General features: G+C 38.6%; 1 protein-coding gene across 24 annotated transcripts in view; it reads left to right on the top strand.

Moving 5' to 3' along the window:
- The window catches only part of THRB (thyroid hormone receptor beta), a 169,323-nt gene that overhangs the window by 40,032 nt on the left and 102,657 nt on the right, over window positions 1-26,634 (top strand). For 19 of the 24 annotated variants that reach the window (XM_030264983.4, XM_072925722.1, XM_072925705.1 and 16 more), the window contains exon 2: window positions 3,502-3,531. The exons of 3 other annotated variants lie outside the window; for them this stretch is intronic. The gene's annotated coding sequence lies outside the window, so the exon portion shown is untranslated. Of the gene's footprint in view, window positions 1-3,501; window positions 3,532-16,780; window positions 16,804-21,212; window positions 21,322-26,634 lie in introns of those variants that run through there. 2 more of the 24 variants (XM_072925710.1, XM_072925704.1) reach the window with 2 other exon arrangements.

The raw sequence follows: 26,634 nt of genomic DNA, 5'->3' as shown, positions 1-26,634 counted from the left end.
TAGGCAGAATATGTACTTTATATCTAAAATTTCTGAAAAGCACCTTGATGTCTTTTCTCCTGCTGTGCCCTGGATCATATGGAAATAAGTTGTTTTAGCTAATTGGGTGTATTTCTTTTTGGGATCAAACTCATATTTTAGTTAATGACAAGTTATCTTCGGTTTTTCAGTTTCTGCTAAACAGCATACAACAAAAAAGGTGACATAATAATGACTGAAACAAAAAGGAACATTATTACTTGTACAACTCCATGCAGTCAGGAATTTTCTGTGTGTTGAAGTAGGAAATTTTAATCTGTATCTATTCTGCTGTTTGACCATTTTAGCAGTATTGGTTTCTTGTGGTTCAACAAGTCAGTGGTGAGTATTCCTTAAGAAAAATCATGAACAGCTTCAGTAGCAAATATTGTTTTAACAGTCTCTATCAGTAGGTCTTTCTATTGTTAATCATTGTATTTATAAAACTGAGAAGGTTCATAAATTGTTCTGAAAAAGATGGAACTTGAAAAAAGATTTACAATTTTTTTTTTTTTTTTTTTTTTTTTTTTACCAGGATTGAAAGGATAAATGTAAATACCCTGGTGTATTTACAGAGCCTCTTGTCACATAGTGCGGACAGTTGTCTACTTAGTTTAACTTAATGGTACTAATGTGCCTTTGAGGCAGTCTGGTAGAATCCTCCTAGAGTCTGTCCAAAGTTAATCACATTTGGTGATTGGCAACAAGTATAGTTTTTACTGTAAAGAGGCATATGCTTAGCAAGATGACACATCTGAATATTGCAATGTAAATGTCCTCACTTTTTTACTTTTTTTTTTTTTCCTGTAGCGCTTTCCCCCTCTATCTAAGCAGTAGGCATTAAGCATGAAGGCAGTGCAAGCAGTTAGCAGATATATTTTAATTTTAAATTCTTTGCCAAGGTGTCCGAGGCAGATAAGGCAGGAAATCCAGTAAGTCTTCTGCAGAGACCACTGAATGCATGAACCTCACTTATCCAGTGTTGTTTTGGGCACACTGGAGTGGAGGTTATCTCCACTTGGATAAAAGCCAGATCTTCTGAGGCTAGAAGCTTCCTGCTACCTGATGGAGATAGTAACTGGTCCTCTTGAATAAGTGTCTTCTGAGACCATTGGGCTAGACAGGCAGCACGGCCCGTGAGAACCTGTGGTAGAAGGTGCTCATGGCCCTCATTATAGCTTGTCCTGTTATCAACAGCTAGATCAGATAAGGAAAAATTATGCAAATTGGTTTTTTAAGCATGCTAGGGTGGTTTTTTTTGGTTTTTTTTTTTTTTTCTGGGAGTCATAAACCCTGCCAAAGAAAGCTTTCATTCTTCTTTTAAAAGTATGTAGGATGAGTTAAATATGCTTCAAAGCAGCTTGCACTGTGAGTGTTTTTAGCATAGAAATACTTTTCTTTAAAACTGTGGATCCTGTCACAAGTCCAAGATGACTTTTAGTCTTCTTCAGACTTGCTTCTGTACCTGCTTTATAGTTAAAACAGGCTAGCCTGTAAGGTACTCCTGTCCCTTCCCAGAAAGAGCCATTCTGTTCCCAGAAACTCTGTGCTGTGGTGCACAGTAGTATTGTGACAGGTGAGTAATAGAGAACCAGGGATGCAATATGTCCTCAGTTGCACTCTGGCTAGCTTCAATGGGTGTTTTGCATGAGAAAAGTAAGAAGGATTTGGCTTGTGCTGTAATAAATCCCACTCAATCCCATTGAAACCCTGCATAGCATCCAGTGATAAAATACTTACTGGTTCTGTCTCTTGATTTCTGCGTGCAAAATCTTTCTTAAATTACTTTTCGTGGGTGACCCACACCTGAAGCCAGACAGGTAAATGTGAACTAATCTGGTACTGATGGATGTTTTTAATAGCTGATTATCAGGGGGAGCCATAGGAAAATTAAACCTATAAGGATTTTATGTTTGACTGAGTAATTAAGTGACCTTGTAGTTATTCTTCTTCCTTTAAAGGTAAGCATGTGCAGGTACTCTCTTGTGGGAAATCAGACTTCATAAATGTCAGCTCTCATGAACTGACTCATAAAAATGGGATCTCTCGGCTTTTCTCAAAACGAGTGGTTAATCCAGTGATTTACTGCACTCCAGGAATGTCTCTCTTTAAGTTTACCCGTTCCATGTGTGAAATAGTCTCATTTTATAGGTCTCTCAAAAATATCAGGTAACCATACCCTAAATGAAGGGAAGAGGCACTTCTACTATTCTCTTAAGCTTTGTTTCCCTCAGATTGACAGATTCATTCATAGAAGACTCTGTTTTAACCCTGCTATTCCCGAAATCACAGTATTTTCACTGTAGAGCAGTGAAGAGAATTCATCTCTTCAACCATTGCATTGATTGCATGCTTTGAGGCCAAGGTTCGAATTCATCCTTGGCAAAGATGAACAAGGTCTCTCCTTGTTTTCTCTTCATCTGTAAATCCCTAACCATACTGACTGATGGCTAATGAAGTGTACAGAAAGTGCTAGAGGTTGAGATGCTTTGCCTGTGACTCAGCATGATTTTCTCTGCTTTTCAATAAATACTGCTAATAATTGTCAGATTTTATTAGACATGGCTTTTTGTTTTCTATTTCATGCTGTATGTTATGTTATGATAATTTAGAAGATGAATTAAGAAAAAGTGTGATTTTCTGCTTGCATGCATTGATGACAAAAAATTTCCCATTTACTTCAGAGTTACCAGAATCCAATTCCCAATTATAATGCTGATGCTTGCAGATAGTTCTCCCTGGTTGAAAAGGACTGAAAAAACTTTTGAAGAAATAAAAGGTTAATTAATATTTTTGCATGTCTTGCTATTCATTGATTGTTCTGAGTTATGCCTAAATTTTCCCAGAATACTCTTAAAGCTTTTTTGGTTTTTGATTTTTGTGATGTGTGTTGGTAAATTGTTGACAAATGTGTCATACAGAGCAGATGAGTTGAAGTAGGTGTTTATTGAAATGTCTTGATGTGTTCATTCTTCTAAACTGCCGCTGACCCTACCTGTTTGGGGGTTGAGCAGAAAATAGCTACTTTAAAAAAAAAATCCAGGCTGAGAAACTCTTTAAATGGGCATACTGCAATGAAAACCCATCCAATAATAGAAAATACCAAATGCCCAATAAAAGTAATGGCAACACAAACAAAAATACTGTTCATGAGATACAGCTTGAAGTGAAAATAAATCTACTGAATGTGTCTAATCAGCCTGTAGTTTAGGTGGTGAACTGATGAGATCAGTTGTTTGTATTAATATTTCCAAAGCATTTGAAATGTTTGTTCAGAACAGCTAATTAAGATGGCAAATAAAGGCCTCCACTCCAGAGTGTTGAAAATTATTAACCCTGCAAAATAACAGAGTTACTACAGTTATAAGAACCTAAAAAGAACCTTTTAGTTTTGGTGTTAACTGATGTGAAGCTAAAATAGTTACTTCAGGCGGTTCTGTTTATCAAATCAATCTTTAATACAGATTTCTTTACTCTTTTCAGTGAAAGAACAGAAAATGAAGCTCTAATAAGGTAAGAATTTTTTTATTCCACTTTAGTAAGATATTCAAGTAAATTTGAGACAATTTTAACAAATATACTCAGCATTTTAGGCTAGCTCCTGGACCAGTAGATTTCAGCATTTCACTAGTACATCCCAGTTTGGATCATTATGTCAAAGCACAAAAAAGAAAGAGTACAGTATTGCAGAAGGATTCTAACAACATTTAACTTTTTTGTTGTTGTTGTTACTGAGGCACTATTTGGTCGTTAATCAAACTAAGATGCCTTCATAGATTTGGAAACTTCTTTTTACTTGTAAGGAATTTACAGGTAATTATTTTTTGGCAGATGCTATAATTTTCACTACACAGTCAATGAAAATCTTAATTTCTTCCTGTTTGAAAATGAAACATTAGAGGATATGCTGATAAAATAAGTAGCTTCGTCACAGATTTTTGGTTTTTGAGAGTGGTAGTGGGAGTTTAGGAGTTACATAGTTAAATAAATAAAGGAGAGGTGAACTCTTCTAGGAGTGAATATTTCCCCTTATATATAACATTGTTCAGCTGCATTCTGAACTCTGTGTCATCTGCTAGATGGCAAAAGGCAGAAGAAGGTCTTTCAATACAGTACCAACTGCAGTGGATGTTAAAGAAGTGGTTTTATCTTTCTATTTCTTCCACTGCTAGTGAGGATGCTGACATTCATGTGGTGCATCACCTAGAAAATGAAGCATCTATGTCAAATAACAAAGCCAGGTATACAATAGCAAGTTGTTCTGACAGGCAGCTGAAGTGTGACCTGTTCAGAGCATTACAAAAATATATAATTGCTTTTCTGTCACAATTAATATTTCAATTATAATAGTAATCTTCAGGATTCCAAGGAAGGGAAATGTTGCTGGTTATTGTTTTCTTTTCCTCCCATATTTGCCTGGTTTTATTTTTTGCATCAGTGGTTAAAGTAAAATTTTGCAGAGTTGTTAGCTGGATTTCATACACCTATTTCAAGTCAAATGACTTCCAAATGCAAGAGTGTTCATAAGAAAAAATTTTAAAAGCTGTTAACATCAATAAAAGTTGATATGTCTGCATAAACTGTGTTCCTGGTTTGCAGAGGGGCATTTTTGGAATAGGGAAGAGGGAGGCTTAAAAAAAAAAAAAAGGCATTTAAGCTATGCAAAAGATAAACTGCTAGAAACCACAAGTGAGTAGAAATGTGAAGTATTAATGGAAAAAACAGTAGTGTTGTGAAAAAGTAATGAGGTGTCATAACACATGGTGGTGTTAATAGCAGACTATCTTTGCAATTCTTATTTTGTATTGATACATGGAGAGTATGTGTATCTGTTTGCAGCTACAAAGGTGTGTGCTTATGTAATACATCTCTGAGACAGTAAGATGCTGCTGTTTTTCACCCAATCAGTGAGAAGGACTAAAAACCCTTCTGGAACAAGGTTAATGAAGCTAAGGAACTTTATAATGTGTTGAGAACCACATGGGTAGTGCAGGGATTTAGTAAATGCCAGAAGAAATTCTAGTTCTGAGCAGTCTTTGTACACTGATCTCATCAGCATCTGTGATCCAGAAAGAAGACAAGTCCTCCTTCTGTCTCCTTACCAGGATTCAGCCATACAAGCACTGGGCAAACGTTGCAGAAACGAATCAAACCTGCTGTGTCTGTAGCTGATCATCTAACACAAGGGAGCCTTATGTGGAGCCTCTGAACTCTACAGTAATACAAATCCCTAAGTAATATGCCTAAGTAATATAGAATGACAGCAGTAGTGGAAATTTACTTATTTTGTTTACCAGTGCCACAGCTGGAAGTGTTTTAAGGTGTACATTGCTCACTCCTGGATTTCTGCCTTGGCAGTGCCTGCAGAAGTACCAGGTCATTTTAATGTGATTTGACATATGGGCAGTAGAAAACCACCTGCCATCAGATATGTTTTTCTTTCTAAGTTAACTATAGTGTTTAGTAACTACTGATCCAGTTTGAGCTACAATTTATCAGTTAGATTGAAAATGAAGCTATGCAGGTTGCAGTGCTGTTCATACCAAATTTCCAAGTCATACAAATGGCTGCTGCAGAAGCTGGAAAAGCTTGTTAAAGATGTTTGGTGCCTTCCCCGTGCATTTGAATTGACTTTTCTCTTTTAGTCTCTTTAGTCAAAAGCTATCTCTAATACACTGCTGCAGATGCTGCGCAGTTGACTCAGGAATCCCTGTTTTGGTTTGCCAAGCAGGCAAACTATTTATCTCAGGTAAGAGAATTTTGAGGTGTGATGTGGTTAGTGTCTAAAAATACCAGTACAGGGAGATGGGATAGGGCTCCAACAGACAAAAAACATAGCAAGATAAGGAAGAGGAGTTCACGTTGGAATTACGATACTGTGGGTGTAATTAACCACTGGAAATGCTTAGAAAGGAATGTGGTAGATCACTTGGAGTAATTAAATCAAGATTAGATCTGCTTCTGAAATATCTTCTAGTAGAGTTACAAGTTTCTGTGCTTTGTAAAGAAATTGCTGCATGAAATATTACAGGCTGTGCCAGGCAGGAAGTCAGACCAGATTACCATAAGAGTTCCTCCAGGCCTTTTAAATCCACATCTCCACCAACAAAGGCTCTTATGTGGTACAGGCTGCCACAGAATTTCCAAAATCTGAGGTGGAGCAGGTCACTCTTGTTTCAGTGGTGAAAGATTGAAAAGTCTTTGAGCAGATCCTTACAGAGATGCTGTGGTGGGTGCTCAGTGCTGCTGACCTTGTACATTTTGTGTGCTTCAGTCCTATGGACCAATACTAAGCCAGCTCCTGCTCTTGTCTGATCAGCCATAAACGCATCCTTCTGTGTAATTTTTTGATATTTTACCTGGTTTATTTAGTGGTTTGCATTTTTTATTGAGTACAGTGAAAAATAATAATTATTCTATAAAGCTCATTGAATCCCTTCTGTGATACAAGTGAGGTCCTGAAAGAGTTCAGAATTTTCTTCAGTTACTCAGTGAGCATAATTCCATTGTCTTTAACACAGGATTTTCTATAGCCACTCTTAATATTCCTATGAGTAGAAAGGCCAGGGGACATTTTTAGCAGATTATGTAGAATTCCTAGGATAAAATAATCTGCTTTCCCCAAGACTGAAAAAGCAGTAACTTGTATGGTTGTTCTAGGGCGTGCGTGGAATAGTGGGAGTGGAGGACACTTGTCTTTTAGTTCTCTTCAGCTGCAGGGAAGTGTATTCTTGTCTTACTGGGTAAGAAGCAGCAGATCTTTTTAATAGAAAAGAGATTAAAATATATCAAAAAGTAATTTTATAGTAGAAGAAATACAAAACATTGTGGTGAACAAGAATAGCCCTGGTTCCTTGTTACTTTGATAATCTCATTAATTTCGACATTTGGAATTAATCAGGAATTACTGTGCAAAATCTTGCAAAGGGAAAAATCCATCAACTTGAGCTCAGAATTATGTCACCCTACTGTACTTAGATTCCATAGCTTTTGTTACAGGAATGTTTAGTGTAATTCCACAGCAGCATGACGGGAAGAACAGCTAAGGGTTGTCCTGGACATATGTGGGGATAAAAACTTACTCAGAGAAGTTTTCATGTAATTCTGGCTTTGTAGAAAGATCTGTGGAAAAGCTTTTCTGTAAAATTATCAAGGGTAAATTCAAGAGTGAGCCCAGGAATATTAGAAGATTTTTTTTTTTTTTCAGAATACACGATGCCCAGTCTGACAGCAGGTAGTTTGCACTTGGTACCTGACCATGCCTACTGCTCTCCCTCCCTGCACCATGTACTTACGGTTTACACATGGCAGTCTAGACCTGAATTGGAAAAAAATATTGGACTAAAACTAAAAAGCTAGAACTAAAGCAGAGAAGAGATATACCATTGTGTTTGATAACCAGCGTAAGGTGGTTGGGGTAAATAAGTTTGTGTCCCTCCATGTGGAGGCTCCACCTGCTTTCATGGACATCTAGGAAAGAGGACAAGATGCTGGAAAAAGATAAAAAAAGGTTAATTACCCTTGCTAGTAGGTTGGAGATTCATGGCTGTGGTGAAAGGAGAGAAGACTTTGGTTAATCAGGAATCAGACATATTTGCTTGGTTGCCATGCAATAATAGCTGTGATTTTTTAGCATGAGGTTTCTTCTGCACCATGTCTCTTGAAAATATATTACATACCTATGGTTTTCTAAAATTCCTGATAGCCATAATAGTGACTGTGGAGAGTATTTAAAAACAAACTTCAGGATGTCTCTTTTTCACATGTTTTTTCAACCAGTGAGTCACTCTTAATGGATACTTCAGTTCTGAAAAGAAATGGAGAAGACAGTGCCATGGAAGAAAATTGCCCTCTCCATTAGTGAGCTATTTGAGACATCATATTGCTGCTATTTCCTTCCATGTGAAAGCTCATGGCTAAGTCATTTAATGTAAAGGAGAACAGTCTTTTCTACCACAGAAGAAATGCCTCTACTGGACAGTGGCACACAAGCCTGCTAAATTGACTTTGGTTATCACTGAGGGTTTCCTTGGCATTTCCTTCAGTTCAGGCAATTAATGCTGTAAAAGCATTCCAGATAACAGAAAAGAGCAGTTGTGTTCAGGTCTCGGGAGTTTCTTTGGTGCATCTCCAGTGCACTGCTAGTCCCAAATTCATTGTTTGTATCTAAGAACTCTACTTGGTTTAAAAGCTCAGTTTAACTGCATTTGAAAGCTATTGAGTCTTGTTTCCTGCACTTTGTTTACTTAATAACCCTTATATAAGAATCCATTATTTTGCCTGGGTAAATTGCTTCTCCCTTCCAAGAGAGAAATATACTGGTTTTTAAATTTTTAAAATCCACACGCTAGGTTGGAGTACAAGTAAGTGTAAAGAAGTACCTGGTGCTTAACCATGTGTTTGTGTTCATAATGTCTGCTCAGATGAGAGTCAAGCATGCTGTGCTCATTGTTACAGAACTCTCCAAAAGTGTCGATTCAGGGAAATTCTGCTGCTGTGAGAGAGCAGGAGCATCAGGAATGTTCTCTCCTGCTTAATGGAAAAGTGGCTTTTGGTGACCAGTACATGAAAAAAAAGCAGATTGCGTGTATGCACTCATTGACAGAGTCCGACTTGAACATCACAGTGATGTTCAGGACAGCAGATCCTGCTGTGTGCTGCAGCTCTGGGAAACTGGATGAGGCTCTGGTAGCAGCAAGCTGGTACAGCATGTGTCTGGCTGCTACCAGAAGGGATTTGCAGCTGTGCAATTTTTGGTTTCGAGTAACCTTTAGAAGAGTGCATCTGAAAAATTCCGGGGTGGCTGGCCAAACAGATTAATTCCCGTCAGCAGGAGAGACAGCTGTTCATTTGAATACATCTGCTTCATTTGACTGTGTGGATTGTCTTACTGTATGGAATGGGCTCCAGAGACCTGCCTGTAGAGAAGAGAGGCAGGTAGGACAATGTGTCAGAAATTCTCTTCATCTTTGACATTACAGAAATGGCCTTCCCTTATGGATGTGGTGGAGGGGTACATTGCTTGGCTAATTGTTTGACCTTTGCCCTTTCGCACACAGCCCCTTGTCCCCTGTATTTCAGACCTGAGGGATCCTACATCTACAGAACAGATGGGTTAACTACAGAATATTTCAGATAGCTGCACCCTGCTGATAGCGCTAGCCAAAGCCCCCCCACCCCCCAATATATTACTGTAAAAATGTGGATAACAAAAAAAAAAGGCTGGAAAAGTCAATATTGGCTGAATTATATTAGTCCTAATCTCTCTAAGCAATATGTATTCTCTGCCTTTTTGCTCACTTTAAGGGTCACAAGCTTGTCTAGAAGCTGCTAGAGATCTAGATGGTGTTAGCTAGATTTTCTTCTAGGTCATTCTCATTCAGCACCATCCTCAGAGCAAGCTTTGGTTCTATTGTTTCAGTTTCCCCATCTGTGGCTTTAATCCAGTTCTCTTTCTTTAATTGCATCCTATGTAGAATTGTCCCACAGCTCTTTTCCTCTTCAAGTTTAAGGTTTTAGTTGCTGTGCAGGAGACACTGTGATTTTATTTTGTCAACTGAGGTAAACAGACAGTAAAAGCATACACCAAGGCACAAAATCTTCTCTAATCAGTTACTTGACAAGCACATTAAATTATTTAGCATAGCTTGTAAAAGTAATCAAGTCCTTGTAATATGAGATTTAACACTCTCCTATTAATTTTTCCCTAAGAGGTAGGAAAAGACTGCCATAATGTTGTGTGCAAACTGAGAGCATGACATTAATGAAATTTGACTGAAAATACATAAAAGGGGCTGGAACCTTTCAGTGCTTCTTAAGAGTTTTGCTAATAGGTAGTAAATCCAAGCACATCCTACAGTTAGATAAGATTCTGCTGGTGTTGGCAAACCAGAAGGTGCTGTCTGATGCTTTGCCAAAGCAAAGCAGTTTTCTTGGACGGGCTGTGGTTTTTTTTGGGTTGTTTTTATTTTTTTTTTTGAATGTTTAGCTTAGTAACAAGAAAAGCTGTAAGTCGCAGTCTTGCTCAAGAGTTATCATTTAAAACAATTTTTATAGCATGATAGATTTCATGTTGCTACAAAATAAATATTTAATCAGCACTAATATTTTTGGTTCCCTCAGGCAGGCAGAGAAGTTCTTTTTACTCAAGTGCAAATGGAATCTAGCAGGAAGTTCTAAATAAAATGCATGTATATCCTAGAGATTTTTTTAAAGGGATTTTAGGTCCAGCCTGCCAGGATTGATGGCTGATTTTGTTCCCGACAGAGAACATTTTATCTCAAAGTTAAAAAGCCCCTATACCCAAAAATAGAAATGAACCCAAGAAGAATCTGTGTTTGATTGGTTTGAGTTGTATGGTGAAATAGATCAGTTACAATTTAATTGAAAAAAGAAAAAAAAATAAGAAAGGCGACCTGGAATGCTTTGCTTACAGTCACAAAGCTGCCTCAACCATGCCAGTCTAACTCAATGACTGAAGGGAACAGGGTAGTGACTCCACAGAGTTGCACTTTCTGTTAGTTTCTAATTCCTCGATCTTATGCCATCTACTAGTCTCTTTATTCAGGCACTTCACTTTGTAGTACAAAAGAATATTTGTAGAAAATGTAGAATATGTGTGCAGTGAATATTTCTTACCTTGACAGCTGCTCTGTCAAGCACAGTAGCAGCGTTTGGCCCTTGGAAGATATGAGCTCTCTGTGGGCTTCCTGAGAAAGCTCTAGCTCCCATGATCCTCATCAGACAGGAGCATGGGAGACAAGCACTTGACTTTTGTGCTCCTCATGTGGCAGCACAGAGGGTTCTGCAGAGGGGACAAGGGCTAAATGGAAACCACTTTATTTTTTCTTCAAATGTGAGCCGCTGAGTGAGGCTCCTTCTGCTGTTTTCCCTTTCTGCTCAAGAGTCAGTAAAAGCTCTTCCTTGGTACCATGATGGGCAGACCTCTATTTGTAATGGATCAGTCTTGAGACAGTCATCCTGCTTGCATTTAACAAAATCTTTCAGGACACATCTGCTCACTAGTGCTCTCTCTCTTTCGTTCTGTTAGAAACTCATTCCCATCCTTCTAGCCATCTGCTGATTACAATATCTTTTATTATCCTTTCACAAATTAATTTTAAAACCTTCTTTGATGTAGTAATCACAAAGAAGAACAAACAGAGGTAAAGGTAAAATAATACAATTTCAGGAGGGAAATTGTGTATTCTGAACTGAAACTTGAATGCATGTGCACCTCACAGAAAGGCAGCAGGTTTCTCTAATGTTCACCCAGAAATTAGGGAAAGTATTCTCTGCCATGTCTGACTGTCACCAAGGAAAAGTAGTGCTGAATTTTTGCTGACTCTGAGGATGTCAGGTTAATGTCAGGTTAAAATTTGTCACAGTCCTTTAGTTGTAGTAGAAACATAGTACAGAGAGAATACTGTTGGGCAGTTATGAAAAGTTTTGACATTTCTGATTTCCTTTATATTAAGATGCTAACCGTAGACACTATCAGTCTCACCCCCTGATTGGAGCTGATTCAGAGAGCTTTAAGCTTTCAGATACAGAGTGGGTTTGTAAAATGATAAGACGTACAGGATAGTAAAATCTTCAGTGTAGAGCTGCTTTAAAATACAGTGACAGTACTAACCCATCCAGATTTTCAGGAGAGTAGCTACAGTGCAGGTGTTCACCAGCTCTGATTTTCCTGAGGTACAGTATGTTGTGCCTTTTTCTGGCCTGAAATTCCATTTCTAAAAACAAGTTGATTGGAAAATACTTAGATTTATAGGAGGAGCTCCTGCTTTGCTGGCAGCAAAAGGTAAGTGAAAATTACAGGGAGTACTCACTTCTTTCTGCAAGTTCTGTCTTCAGTAGGAAAATGGCAGGCTGACCCTGGTGTGTTCCAACTCTGCGTGGGAGGATTTGATGTACTTTGTTTCCAAAACTTGGTTGTAGTTGCAGCTGTCACGTATGGAAAGAGACAGAGGTTAAACAGGAGACTGCTGTAAAAATGTACTAGCATTCATAATTATGTTTAAATTTTATTATTCCTTGCTTCTGTGAAATAAAATAATTAAAGGAACATAAAATTATAACAGAAGAGAGAGAGAAAGATAATTTCCTGTTCTTATAGGATCATAAAATTCTAGAATGGCTTGGGTTGGAGGGGACCTTAGAGGTTATCTAATTCCAACCCCCTGCCTAAGATATGGACACCTTCCACTTGACTGGGTGGCTCAAGGCCCCATCCAACCTGACCTTAAACACTTCCAGGGTTTGGACACCCACAGCTTCTCTGAGCAACCTGTTCCAGTGCCACACAGCCCTCACAGAAAAGAATCCTAACCAGGTTCCTCAGTCCTGGTTCTGATGATATTGCAGTCATTGTATCAAAACCTTTTAGATCCTCTTAACTTCTTCTGCCTCTCTTAAATTGCCACTACAGTTGCTCCAAATAATTCTTAAATGGAGTGGAAATTACACAAATAGGAGTTATTTGAAGCTGCAGGAAGATTTTACACTCATTCTTATGTAATGAGCTAGAATTGCACAGCTGACCAAAAAACAGTCCTTAATTCAGAATTCCAGCCTGTTTTTCACTTCAGTGGCTTTGTAAAGTTCCCTCTAGTCTTTATGCACCATTTTATGTGGTTTAACTGAAATTCTGAGAAAATAAAGGAAAATGAACCATGGACATGGAGAAATGTGGAAGGACAGATGAAGTGAGAGATTTCACATCGGAATGGGGCATAGAGAAAGCAGTTCTGTAAGAATGGTTTGATCAAAATGTTTGGGATTTTAAAGTGACATAAATAAAAATTTTGATTAATTGAGAAAGAATGCATGACAGGAAAGATGTGATTTATTGGACTGAAAAAGTCTTCCTCGACAACAGCAGCTAGTAGCATAGTTTTCCAAAGTGTCTTATTTGGGAATTGAAAAATTGGTTGAATAAATACTGGAAAATACTACTGTAGAACCTGTGCTTTGATAGGTGAGCACTCTTGAAGCAGAAAACCTTTTCTACATCTATATTCTGACTTGCTTGAAAGAGCTCCATGAATCTGATTCAGGCTTGGGATAAAAACCATAAGGTATGTTTTCTCTGCTTGCTCCCTTTTTCCCCTAAATGTTGTTATACTGCAGCTTGGCTCTGTCCACACAGTCTGGAGCAGACCGTGTTGTAACTTGCTTTAGCCGCCGCTGAATTTAACAGCTTTTGGCTTTGTAAGTAATGCCTTAGGAGAACTTTTGCTCATCTGTTCCCTGAGCCAAAGGAAAACTCCTCCAGTAGCTTTCCCAGTGTTTTCTCTGGCTGGAACACATAGTTACTGATTGCTAGGTGAAGATACACTATCGTTAATCCTATTTTTGTATTTTTGATTTGTCCATCTGACATATTCTAAGATAACCACTTTGAATAAAGCAGTGAAAGAGGACTTTCACAAGGGATTTTGTTTTCTTTTCCCTGTACTCCATGTAATTAAATTCTTCCACTGGTGGGAAAAATGCTTTTCCTTAATGTAAATGTGTGGCAAGTAGTTGAATACTGAGCCAGTCAGTCACATTTCCCTGGTAAGCATCCTATTTCCAGTATTTTTTATAAAATAATTACTTATCTTTGTTTCCTAGCCCTGTACAGTTGACTTTCTGATCCTATTGTCATTTAATCTGTTGCAAGAAATACATCCACTGAGAAATTGTTAAAATAGGACCTCAATAAACATTTGGATTATATTTAGCAAGTACAAATCACTAGGAGATATTTGCATATTTATTTGTTGAATTTCCGCTTCCACTTCAGGTTAGATGAGACATAAACAATTATACAGCACCTCTGGCAAAGAATTAGTCTTCAAAGCAAGTCAAAGTAACACCGGGAATTTGGAGGAAGATTTCTGAAGTTTCAGAAGGAACAGTGAAAGGCTTGTGCTTTATTTTAGCTCCATACATTTTATGCCAAGTATGAAATTAATGTTGTAAACTTTTACTCTGATACATCTTGTTTGTTTTACTCTAATATATATTTCTGAAAAATATTTATGGCAGCACTGGTCAGAGACTGCACCTTTGCCTCCATCATTAATGTAAAAATTACCCTAATTTAAAGCCAGCTAAAATATTTCAGGGGTGGTGGTTTGTTTGTTTGGTTGGTTGGTTTGAGGTGTTTTTTGTTTGCTTGTTTTTATTTTCCCAGGGTCTGTGGATCAGACTCTGCATTGTACTTTGTAACAGTGGCCGCAGATAACTCTGATCTGCCAGAAAGGTTTTAATAGGTTTTATGCAAGATCCAGGATCAGAAGGCCAGGTACCACAGCATGCTTTTGTGCCCTAGCAGAGGAAATACGTCTTTGGATGTGTTCTTGGCCTGTTTCATTTTAGGAGAATCTCTGCATAAATTATAGGTGAAAATTAACGTAATTAATTGTAATTAGTATAGTGTTTATAGTGGATACAGGTTCCAAAATCTTCAACAACAGTGCAGGAGACTTCATAGTTTCCAGGAACTGTAGATTTACAGTAGCAATTAGATCATTTAGTTCAACTCTGAATACCTTTTGAACTCTGCATTTACTGTCCATTTGCATCTTTGAAAATCCTCCCACTTATTGGCAGTTAAATTTGATGCCTCGTTACTTGTGTACATGAAAGCAATTGGCATACTCTTTCTGTTTGTGTCTCAGTGTGCCTTATTTATTTAGTAGCATTGCTGGATTTTAAATTCTGGAGATAAACCAAAGCATTAAGGGCACAAGGCTTACCTGCTGTTCATTGCTTGTCCTTTCTTGTATGCTTGGATATGCAGGAAAGACTTGCACTAAAAGTGAGACTGATAAGCTTCCAATTCTCAAAACAAAGCACTATTTTTATTATATAGTAAAAGACTTGAGATGACACTTTGCTTGGTACTTTGTTCCTACACATCCACATGCTCTTTGAAGTCTGTCCTTAATATTTGTCCTATAAAATCTGTTTTGTTTAAAGGGGAATAAACAATAAAGTGTGTTTTAGAATGTGTGATCCCTTAATGTTATTTCATACTTTGATGGGAATAATCAAGGTTAGAGTCTTTACTTTGATTAGCAGAAAGATATCCTTGTTAAATCCTTGAAATGTATTTTCTTTTTAGCCACATGTTTCTGCAATCATTTCCAGCTTTGCAGAATATTATGCTCAAAATACTATGTTCTGTATGAGGTTCATGTAAATTTATTTTTCCTATTTCACAAGCATGAGGAATCATTTGTTAGTACCTAGCCTTGTCTCAGAAAATTAAAATTATTCAGTCTGGGTTTCTGATCTATAACATTAAATTCTTCCCACTGCTTCTTTTATTTTCTTCCACTTAGGTGGGCATCCATTTTTCTTCAAGTTCTAGTAAAGGGTCATGTACAAGAAACCCTGCCCTACATTGTAATTACTCTTTCTCTTTTTTTCTTTGGTTTTTTTTTTTTTCCATGGTGTTTGCAAGACCAATTTGTAGTTTTCAATGGATTAAACTTGTAGCTGAAGAAGATGGGGGAGATATTCTGCCTTTGATCACAACTAGAACTTAACATCTAAGAGGGCTTAGTTCAGGCAGATAACTGCCTTTCAGTTAGTGGCCAGAGGAAGCCAGCATTTAATGAAAATTTAGAGTCTGGACGTGTTTTGTCTGGGCTATTTATTTTTGCTTGAAGGCAGAGATGAGGAAGGATGTGCAATGATGCAGCACTGAATGAAGGATAGCAGAGGAGACACCAAGACTTGATGCAGGAACAGAAGGATATTTAGTTTCTTCATTGCTACCTGATAGGAACTATTTTTATATAGAAATGTCACCTGACAGAAGTCAGGAGAGAGAATATCCAGGTAGTTTAGATGCAACTAGAGGCAGGGAGCTAAAGCCACGAGGGAATAGAAGAGGCAGTTGAGGTGATCTGATTGCAGAGCTCTATATAAAAATAGTAGTTGGAAGGAAGAGGTCTTTGAGGAAGCTGACCACGTACTGCATGTGACTATAATCACGGCATAGAAGCTGGCACTAATTGGTAGTGGAGAAATCAAGTGAAAGACTGATGTGTTATGATGGAGAACTCAGGAGGGAAAAGTGAGAAGCAGATGACTGAAAGAAGAGTGGCACCACAAAAAATGGAGAATAAGATGGAGATAAGTAGACATTTGAGTCTGAGAAGGAAGAAGGATGTGATCAAAGAAATGAGGACAACAAATATAAGGTGGTTGGGCAGCACCAGGGAGAAAAGGAAAAAAACCCCAAACCCCATGAAAATATGGGTTTCCTTGTGGCACGAGAAAGACACAAGTGTACGATTCTAAAGACTCATTTTCTTTAGATAGAAAGGCACATCTGTCAGCAGAGTTTATCTGAGGAAAGAGCAGTGTTTTGTTTTCCAAGACCAAAGAAACACTATGGAAAGCTAAAACTAAAAACAGTCCTGGAGAAGAAACTTGAGACAAAGATCTCAGAATCCCTTTTGGAACAAAACAGAGATTAATATATCCAGCCAGAGAAAACTCTCCTAAAGTGTGTGTCTGGTGTGGTTTTAGGAGAATTACCTTGGTCTCTGAGAAGGAGGGTGGGTGAATGACAAGCTAATGAAGATGTACCAAGAGGCATGAAGAACTCAGGGTCATGCAGGCATGAAGAGGTCTTCACGCAATGGGCATGTCTGTACTAGTAAATTAAATGGAGTCTAGAAGCAGTCCCTGGCCCTGGAAATCAGATGTATCTACTGTTGACTGTCCCTGGCCTACTTTTGGTGTATACTTACGGGAACTCACCTGAACTATTCCGAGGTAAGGTTTGAAAATTATCTTGGGATTCTTCCCGGTAGGCAGTTTGAAAGCAACCACCCTGTTTTGGAGGGTGACAGACTTTATTAGCATGGCACCTTTCTGTGCCAGTTGGCCTCAACATTCTTGGATATGTTTATTTTGCTTGTAGAAATAGAGCTGCAAATGGCTCAGTAGATGAAATCCTTTAGAAACTTAGGACATTGACAGTCTTTAATGCAAGCTGTGACAGGCAGCAAATATGATTTCTTCTTTAAAATGTTGCTGAACTAAGATGTTGATGTGCTCTCAGATTTTGTTTTAGTGGAACACTGTGACATTGTAGAAGAGTTGCTTATACAAAGTAAGTTTGTATGAAGCATGCATTTACTTATTTCCATTTAAATGTTATACAAGCATAAGCAAACATAGGTCGTAAGTAACACTCCATCTCACAGAGGGGCAGGCTGTGAAATTAAGGAAACAAGGTCATGATGTTGGTAGGTAATTCAGTTGGCTGGACTAAAAAGCCCAAACATTTAAAAGTAGAGAAAACATTTTTAAAAGTTCTTAAAACTTGTGTAAAAACAAGGCAAATATCCAGACCTAAACAGATAAGATAAATATGGATCTAGAGTGGAATAGGTGTAATGTGAAGGTGATGTGGAGGCATGGAAACTTTGCAGTCAGTGTAGAGGAATGCGTAAAATGAAATTTCATGTGTTGTTTTCGATTTTGAATTCAGGAATGATTCAAACTAAAACAGGAACAGCAAGAAAAGCATTGCTGAGAGCCTTTATCTTAGTAGACCAGGCTAGCAAAGTGAAACCCAGAGCATGATATGGTAGTTCCTTGACAAATACAAAAAGGAAGGGGCTGGTACAGAGGAAAGCTGGTTAATTAATCTAAACAGTGTTGACACATGAACAAAGTTAGTAGTAGATGTCAATTTTAGCAGAAAGCAATCAGTTGACTCTGAAATGAAGTTAGACCATCCATGTTACTAGAAGCAGCATTTTCTAAATGGGTTCATGAGTGTGACCTGTTCTTAACCAGACACAACATCGGTTTTGTGAGGCGCTTTAGAGATGAGCAGGAAGATTTTCACTTTCCTTTTGAATGCCTTAGTTTCTGAAGAGCCAAATGCAACAGTTTTGGAGAGGACTGTGCAGGGTATTTGGCAGTTTTCCTCCAGTGTATCATCAGTCTTTCAGCAGTCATCCTACACTGATGGATCCTTTCCTTTTCAGTTACAGAATTATAGAATCATAGAATGGTTTGGGTTGGGTCTTTCACTAGACTGGGTTGCTCAAAACCTCATTCAACCTGTCCTTGAACAGTTCAAGGGATGAAGCATCCATAACCTCTCTGGGCAACCTGTTCCAGTATCTCAGCACCCTCACAGTAAAGAATTTCTTCCTCATCTAAACCTACCTTCTTTCAGTTTAAATCCATCACTTGTCCTTACACTGCATGACATTGTAAAAAGTACCTCTCCACATCTTTTGTAGGTCCCCTCTAAGTGCTGGAAGGTGCTCTAAGGTGTTCCCAGAGCCTTCTCTTGTTCTGCCCTTTAGATTTTCTCTGTTGAGGGTTGATGTTTTATGTTCTCCATGGTCTTGCTATCGCAGGTGCTATGCTGCTTTCCTGGTTCAGCTGTATGGGAAATCAAGCCAACACAGCAAGTTCACCTGAAGGAGCTTGTCTCCAGGGAGTGTTGTGTCAGACTGTGTCAAACTGTTGCACTATTTTTTTTCTCAGTTTGCCCTATTGCTGGAGCAGGATTTCATGGAGAGCATTCAATATGCATGTCAGTGTAATATTGGGAAATATTTTGTTTATGTGTGACTGAATGTGAATGTAAATTGATAACCCCAAATTGTGAGAGAAGATAATTTGGCATTTATGTATTTCTATAAATACTATGTAGTTGAATTAATACCAGACTGGTGAATGTGGAAGCCCTCCATGTCTCTAAATGAAAACTTTCAAATATAAATAGCTTTAAAATTATAAATAGAAAAATATTTATACTGTATTTGTCACTAACCACTTTCCCCCCGCCTTTCATTGCATTGCACATTTTATTTTTAGTGATGCTTACTTAAAATAGTTTCCCTGCTTCCCTGTTGGCCATTATATGGCCATTGTGGAATCCAAGTGATTTCTAAGCCAGATGGTAAGGAAAGCATTCCTTACTTGAGCAGTTGTGAGCCTGAAGTCTTGTCTGTTCAAACCTTCTTTACTGATGGCATCAGCTTTGTCTGTTTGGTTGATTCCAGATACATATTCCTTAGCTGGTTTCAAAATGTGATTCCAGCATTGTTCAAGACCTCCTGTTCTTCTTACGTTGATGCTGTTCTATGTTCCCCTCATAAGATGGTAGCTGTGGTTTGCTAACTTACTAAAGTCCAAACTCTTCACAAAAGTTACTGTGTTGGCAGCCATAACAATTTTTTGTATTCTAATTTAATTAGTTTTACAATATTGATGTGTTGGTGACCACCTCAGCTGCACACAAAGTAATAGGAATAGCTTTAACTTTTGATGGCCCTCAGGCCTTAGTTTTGACTTCACTGTTGAAACTGCAGCTTCCTGTGCACTTTTAATTTGTGCTCTTGCATCCTTTTCCCTTTTTGTGTGTGTGTTCATAGATACATAATTTAAAGTAGGGTTGAATGTAGTGTAAGCCACATTTCTGTTTGTTAGGGTTTACAGGCCACAGTTGTCTTCCAGCACTATGTGTTTGAAGAGGTTGCAAGGGCATCACATGGTTCTTTTCTCCTGAACTGTCTAAAGAAAATGTCTGTTATGACCAGCTGATTATCTGTACACTGTTCAAAATGGCAGACGAAGTGTAGAAATGCAGTTATTTAAGGCAAATAAGATCACATTTGGTTCTTTGTAACTCTGACTGCGTGCTTTGGTCTCAGCCTGAAACACTGCTGTGGGAAGGAAGAGGAAGGAAGCAAGATAGGAGTTCTTAGGGCCAAGAATTGCTTTAAGTTCTTAAGGCAAAGAAGTAGGAAACAAGTAGAACAAATGGACAAGTTTTGTGCCCACATCACCAGCAGCGAATGACTTTTTGGCACTTCTGAGGCAGCAGTGGCTCCCTTTTGGTCCAACAGAAATGCCTTCTCCTGTGACACTTGCCAGCAACCAGGAGCTGTGTCTGTACGGGCAGATGAGCTGGGCCCAGGGTGTACCTCAGACATGCCAAGGTGTTTGGTACCATTTCTTGTGGAGTTAGTGGGGTCCCAAGAGCTGCCGATCTGGGAGCTGATGTGATGAGGTGGAGCGAGAAGCAATGTTCCTGTCTCTGCCCAAGCCCATGCTACTGTAGTCATTGCCATGAGACCGCTTGTACCCTGGGCTTCTTTCAGATCTGGAGGAGCAGAGACAGGACCAGAAATGTCATCTTTGAGAGGTGAAGGAAGCATTGCTGCTTGTCAAATAGGAAATTCCCCAAATGGCCAGCTACTATTCATGGACTAAAACTGTTCTCCTGTCCTTATCAGGCAGGAATATTTTTTCCTGGTGGTAGGCCATTTTGAACATTCCTTAACTTTACATCCAAGCAGATGGCTGTTGCAGCCAGCCAATGATACATAAAATAGTCTATGTTCATGGGGCTCTGAGACACTGAGGAATCATGGACTCATTTAACCATCAATCTTCATGCTTTGAGGCATGCCAGCACCTGCAAACTTCTTAGTTTAAAATGTGATTGATGTAGTTTTATTTTTATGCAGTGCTTTGGGATGCCTACTGAGAAGGGCTCTTAAAATAGGTGTAACTTAATGTGCTGTTCAGACTTCTCATTAATCTCCTTGTCTTTACTCTTACCCAGAGGTAAAATACAAAAGTTATAGAGGGAGGAGTTTGTAATCAAATTATATAAAAGGGGTCTCTGAAATAAAGACATTTATTATTGAGGACTAAGACTAGCAGTGCAGGAAACAGAACAGGATGTTCAGAAAGTCCAGGCCCTTTGGCATGAGTTAAGGAGCTTGGAAAATAAGCAGGGCTACAGTGAATTTGTGAAACAATGTTTGTCTTCCTAAACTGAATATTGGAAAGGATCCATTTTACTTTGCCTTTGCCAGCACCTTGATATCTATTGTGGCACTCATCTTCTGGCCTCTTTGTTTTCAGAGAAAAGTTTGACTTTGTGTTTAGAAGTTATTTGTGCTTCCTGCTTTCTTATGGCACTAACACAATCATGTTGTGGCTATGGGACTAAACTTTGGAGTCTTAATATTTAGTCCTGCTGTGCCACCCTCTTTCTGATGTTTGTATTTTAACTGCAGAGATGGCTAATAGGCTTAAAAGACCACTCTTCCACTTTGCTTCACCACTGCTTTGTCTGCATGGGTAAATTAATCAGGGCCAGGACTTGTATCTTATGATTGTCCATATTGTTTAATTTCTAGCACATTCCATGACATGATTTTGGTCCATGCCAACTAGCACACTCCCAGATGACAGCTGTGGCAAGATGGCGTGGGAGAGAGGCTGTTCTCAACAGGCATTATTGAAGAGGTAACCGTGTTTTGCAGGGGAAAACGGTGTCAAGATGTGGATTGGAACTGACTTTGCCTTTCTTGCCAAGCCTCTGGATTCTGATGCATTTTTATACTCTAGGACCAGTCTCTCCCAGTCTTAGCATTTGTGGAACATACTGAAATACAAACTTTTGCTTCCTCATTGCATCGCTGGGTGCTGTTATCCACAAAAACATTGAGCATCTCCTCCTTCTCCCTGTGGGCCATCTGCTTAGACTTACAGCAACACTTCCATAGTGATAAGATCTTTTGAGTAAGAGTCAGGTTAGGGGCACAACTCAAGTTTTATGTCAAGCTAGTTCACGACAAAACCAATCCCTCTGAACCTGAGTGATCTTTCCAGGGAGTGGTCTTCCATATGCAGCGTATTTGCACACAGAGGTACAGCAGTAGCTCACGAAGTGTTGTTACAGTCTCACAACAGTGAGTTAGTAATTGCTGTATGTATGTATTTGCTTATCACACAGAGTCATGATGATTGAACATACAGATTGTTCATTTACTTGCACACACAGATTTTTTTTAATTTCACACCTGTAACAAAGCACTCTTCAGGCTTTGTTTGTTGCACTTTAAATGAAAATAGGGAATATTTACTTTTTCCTATGAGATTTCTAGTTTGTGAAGCCCTCTGCATTTCTCTGTTGTGTAAGGGATCACTAAATTCCAGAGCACTGCTGATGCTTTGGCTGAATGTATTTTACCAAAATTTGTTTGTATAAGGTGCACCTCTATGTGAAGTATTCTTTATAAACCTTGATTGCTCTCTTTCTGACTTCATTTTTAGTGTCTGAGTTTTTAGTTGAAAATGGAAATATTATTAAAACCATAGTCCTCCTCACTCACTGTTGCAAATATTTTTTCATTTAGGTCATCATGGTGCAATGTTTGTAGGATGTACATCAACAGTAGCTACAAGCTGCACAGACTTGGGTTTTTGTCTGAAAATGATAGATTAGCTGCACAGTGAGCTTGTATTTATCATGAAGATTTAAGCTCTTGAACCTGTTTTTGGTGCCACTGGAGCAGCAAAGGAAGAAACCACTGCTGAGTCATTGGACTAACCAGTGTAGGTTTCTTCATCATGACAATCTGTGTACAGTGCTGTTGTCAAGGGGATTAGGAACTCTGAGCAAAAGGGATTTTGTTGTGTTAGTGCTAGATGAAATGGTGCTTTTACAAACTGGTGTGGTGGGCAGGTTTGAGGGTAGTGAGAGTCATGAGAGCCATGATGGTAACAGCCACACAGAGAATGTTAGGAAAAAGAAAGGCTGTGAGACATGCAGGGTCTCCTGTGTAAACTCTGTTTACAGTTGTTGCCAGTCTATGCACTCCTCTCAGCATTCATTAGCTGAAGAGACTGAAAAGTCAGTCTGGAAGAGATTGTGCTGACTACAAGTTTCTGTAGCCTTTGGTGGTGCCAGCTGCAAAAATAGGCAAATCTGGCTGCAGTGGAAGGGCGTGATGGGGCAGCTCCAGCCCAACCACTACCCTGGAGGCGTTTTGGAGGCTTTGGCTGGAAGCCCTGAAATGCATCTCCCTGGGGAGGACTGCACTGCAAACAGACCTTGCCCGTCCCTGTCAGTGGATTCCTTTGGCAGTAGGCTGGCATCAGAACACCTAAACATATTTATGATAAACTGCAGTGATTTTTTTGCCCCTCTTTGAGATGGATGTAAGATTTGCATTGTGTTCATCAATTCATTTCACATATGACCCTTTCAAAAGGTCTCATTATAGCAGCCATTCATTAGTGGTGGCATTGTGCCTGGCTGAAGGCCAAGTGAAAACATGTTTCTCAATTTCTCACTCTTACATGGCCTAAACCAAACATTAACAGCTCCCCATTGATCAAGTGTCTCTTGATTTGATCAAGCTACTCTGTTGTAGGAAACAAAGGAGTAGTTCCTATTTTTCCTTGGAGTTTGGCTTTCTTAAAGAGAACTCAGAGGTCCTCTGCACCTCAAGCTGAAGGAATACCTTTGAAATAGGTATTCCTATTTCATTGTTTATGTGTATAAAGAGATTGCCATTAGAAGTAACTTAGAGGTAATGAAATAAACCTTTATGTGTGGACTTTCTCTTTTCCTGCAGAATTATGGTCCTTGGTCAGCTCTATGTAGGAAAAGTCTTTCTGGGAAGGGTTTAATGTACAGGGAGAAAAGCCCACTGAACAAAGCAAGCTTTATGCTGAAAATGAAGAGTTTAAAAAACCATAAAACTGCTTTAGCTGATATAATTTAATACTTCTTTTTTTGCAGGGAATAATTAATTTTTCTTGTTCACCTTATTTACTTACTTTCCATGAGAAAGGGAGAATGTTGGGATCACACGGTAAACAAGAAGTCTCAATAAGAGCCAATGTTTGCTTCAGGCTGCAATTGGACCACAGCAAATGTAGGCAGGCTGGTGTTAGCTCCCATGAACTGTAATGACACTTAGATTGTTGCTGAGCTAAGTATGCAGGTCAATGGGTAGGTCTCTGCGTCCCATACTGGTGCTCTTACTGCTGTATGATTCACTGCTTTTAGGACCTGCATTAGTAAGATTAAAGTCAGTGCTGCTTTGCCTACTAGCTCCATCCTGCAGGGAATGCAGGGAAAAAATACTTGTGAAATCCTGAGCACACAGAAAAGAAAGAGAGATCCACACTTACCTTGTTGCAGTGATTTTGAAGCTTTTCTACACTTTCCTGTGGGACAAATTGCTTTGTTGCCTCAGTTTTGTTGGTGTTGTTCAGACGTCAGTTATTGAGTTCCTACACTTACACAAGTGCCAAAAATCACAGATGTGGAAATCTTGGGCACTGTGATTTTTCACAGCATTAATGACAAAAAGACAGTTGGCTTCAGAGATCAGAGGCATCTTTAAATATGAAAAAAGCTCTTTTAAGTGTATTCTTCTTTTGTAAAGGCAGTGCTCATTCAGCCTGCAGTCAAGTGTGAGTACCCTTAGCTGGAACCCTCTGCTGCAGTGTGGTCTTGCTCCTGTTTAGAGTCAACGGGGTTTTTTGCACCACTGCAGCTCATTACCCAGGCTTTTCATCAGTTGCTGAACTTCATTTGTTTTCTGGAGTTTGCTCCCTTAAAAATATGGTAGCCATCAGTAGAAAACCAACTGAAATGAGAAGTGTTGGACTTGTTTTCTATTTTAGGTATTATGTGGTTCTAGAGCAAATAAAAGATATAGGTTATTTAGTTTTATTCAAACAAATAATTTGCAACAGCTGGTAAGGAAGGGGAACAACCATGAGCTGAAAATAAAATTTTTAGCACAATTCTGTGTATGTTGTCAGGGAATCATTCCCATGCAACCCAGTAATGGTGCAGAGATTTCAGGGATTATGTTCAGATTAAATGTCATCAAGAGCTCAGGCTTGGCAGTATGCCAGGAAGGTCATATGAGGAAAGTCCCAAACTTTTATACTCAAATAAAATTGTGTTCTGCTTAATAACCATAATACTCTGCAAATTTTAGCACAAATAATAACTTAGGAAATATCATAATTTTATTTTTAGAAAGTTTATTATTTAATTTAGGTTTATGATTTAATTTAGGATTTTTCACTGCTTTTTGGGATTTAAGACTATGTCAGCAATTTTATTTGGGGGTGCATTTTTTTTCTTGGTAGCATGACATTAAGAAACTTTATACCAAAGCTTTTACAAGTTTTAAAATTTGAAATTTTTCATTTTCAAGTTAAACATGAATGGAACAACAGCCTGCTAATACTTCCATAAGTATTATTATTTCCCAGAAACACCCCTGTTATTTTTAAGAAGTCTAAAATGCTGTAATTCCATGGCATTTATGGAAGATTACTTTATTATTGGGAGGGAATAAGAAAATAGTTAGCAAATGCATAGTTAAGAATTGCTTTTTCTTTTATTTATCTGTGGCTTGTCTGTACCATTCCAAAATACCTGTGGAATTATGAAGGAATATGCTGACAGTCTAATACTGCATTGAGAATGTGTCATTTTGGTTTAATCTGATCTGTTTACAGTACATTGGTTTCAACTATGGAAGGGAATTCTTTCCCTAGGGAATATGTATACATGGAATTGTAGAGCCTTAGCTATACCACTTGAAATAAACACTCTTTTAATCTGCTTGCCATCTCTGAAAAAAACCAAAAAGCTGAAAATATTTACAAAGTGATTTCTTAAATCTCTTAAGTGTTCTCCAATGTGGTCCTACTATGCATATGCCTAAGGGTATATGATGATTTTTTCCATATCTTATATATTTTCCATAACTTATCCATTTTTTTCCATATCCAAGCAATTTCATTACTTCATAAAAAAATTACAGTGATCTGAAAGGCACTTGGTGATAGATATAATAATAATTATTCACGTGTGATTTTGTGTAGTGTTATGTAAATCTACATTTTCTGCATCCTATAGGAAGAAATAGACTAGTATTTCTCTTGAGATACTTGCTGGGTAATTGAATATAAAACCTCAGTTTCAGTTGCTGCCTGGCACTGACCCCAGCAGTGGTGTGGGCACACCCTTTCCTGCTGCCCTTGGTGAGCATCGGCTCTTACAGAGAGAATTGTCACAAGGCTTTTCTTTTGGGTTCAACCAACCTCCTGAATCAAACCATGGCTGTTGGATTTGATTTACCAGTGAGCTTCAGTGATGAGACTCTGGATTCAGGGCTCCACCTTTATTTTCTAGTTACATATGTAGGCCATATTTGTAAACTTTATTTTAGGTATACTGAATATACTTAAGTTTGTGTTTGTACACCCATGTATGCATATGTGTGTAAACATATGTGCGTATGTGCATGCTGAAGTTTATTTTCCCCTTTCTCCTCGTCTCCTCTTTGCTCACCTTGCCTGCTGCAGTGAGGCACAAGACAGGGACAAAGATATTTTAGCTGACGAAGGCCAGCATTGCAACAGGAGAGTCTACAAGCTCATCTTCAGTTTGTTGAAGTGTAGAGGTTGGGAGGTAACAACCAGAGTTGTCAGATTCTGGAAAGGGTCACAATGATAACAGTGGGATCAAAAGTCCCAACTGGAAAGCACCAGGAGATGTGGCTGGGTGCAGCAGCAGGACCCTGGGCTGGGCACCCAGGCTCCTGAGGCAGAGGTGCTGCCAAGTTTTGCAGAACAACAGATCCAATTGGTTTGTTATTTATGAAGGATATGGTATGCAACCCTCAACATGGCAACAGTTCTTTAAAGTGCAGATGTAAGAAATTCCAGTTAGAAGTCAGTCCTTTAAGTACTATGAATAAACAAGCTAAATTCATTAATTATTTCAATAAACTTAAA

Source organism: Taeniopygia guttata, chromosome 2 (assembly GCF_048771995.1).
Source record: "Taeniopygia guttata chromosome 2, bTaeGut7.mat, whole genome shotgun sequence".
NCBI classification, from domain to species: domain Eukaryota; kingdom Metazoa; phylum Chordata; class Aves; order Passeriformes; family Estrildidae; genus Taeniopygia; species Taeniopygia guttata.
The sequence above is the reverse complement of the archived record's forward strand: the minus strand, read 5'-3'. Positions and strand labels throughout refer to the sequence as shown.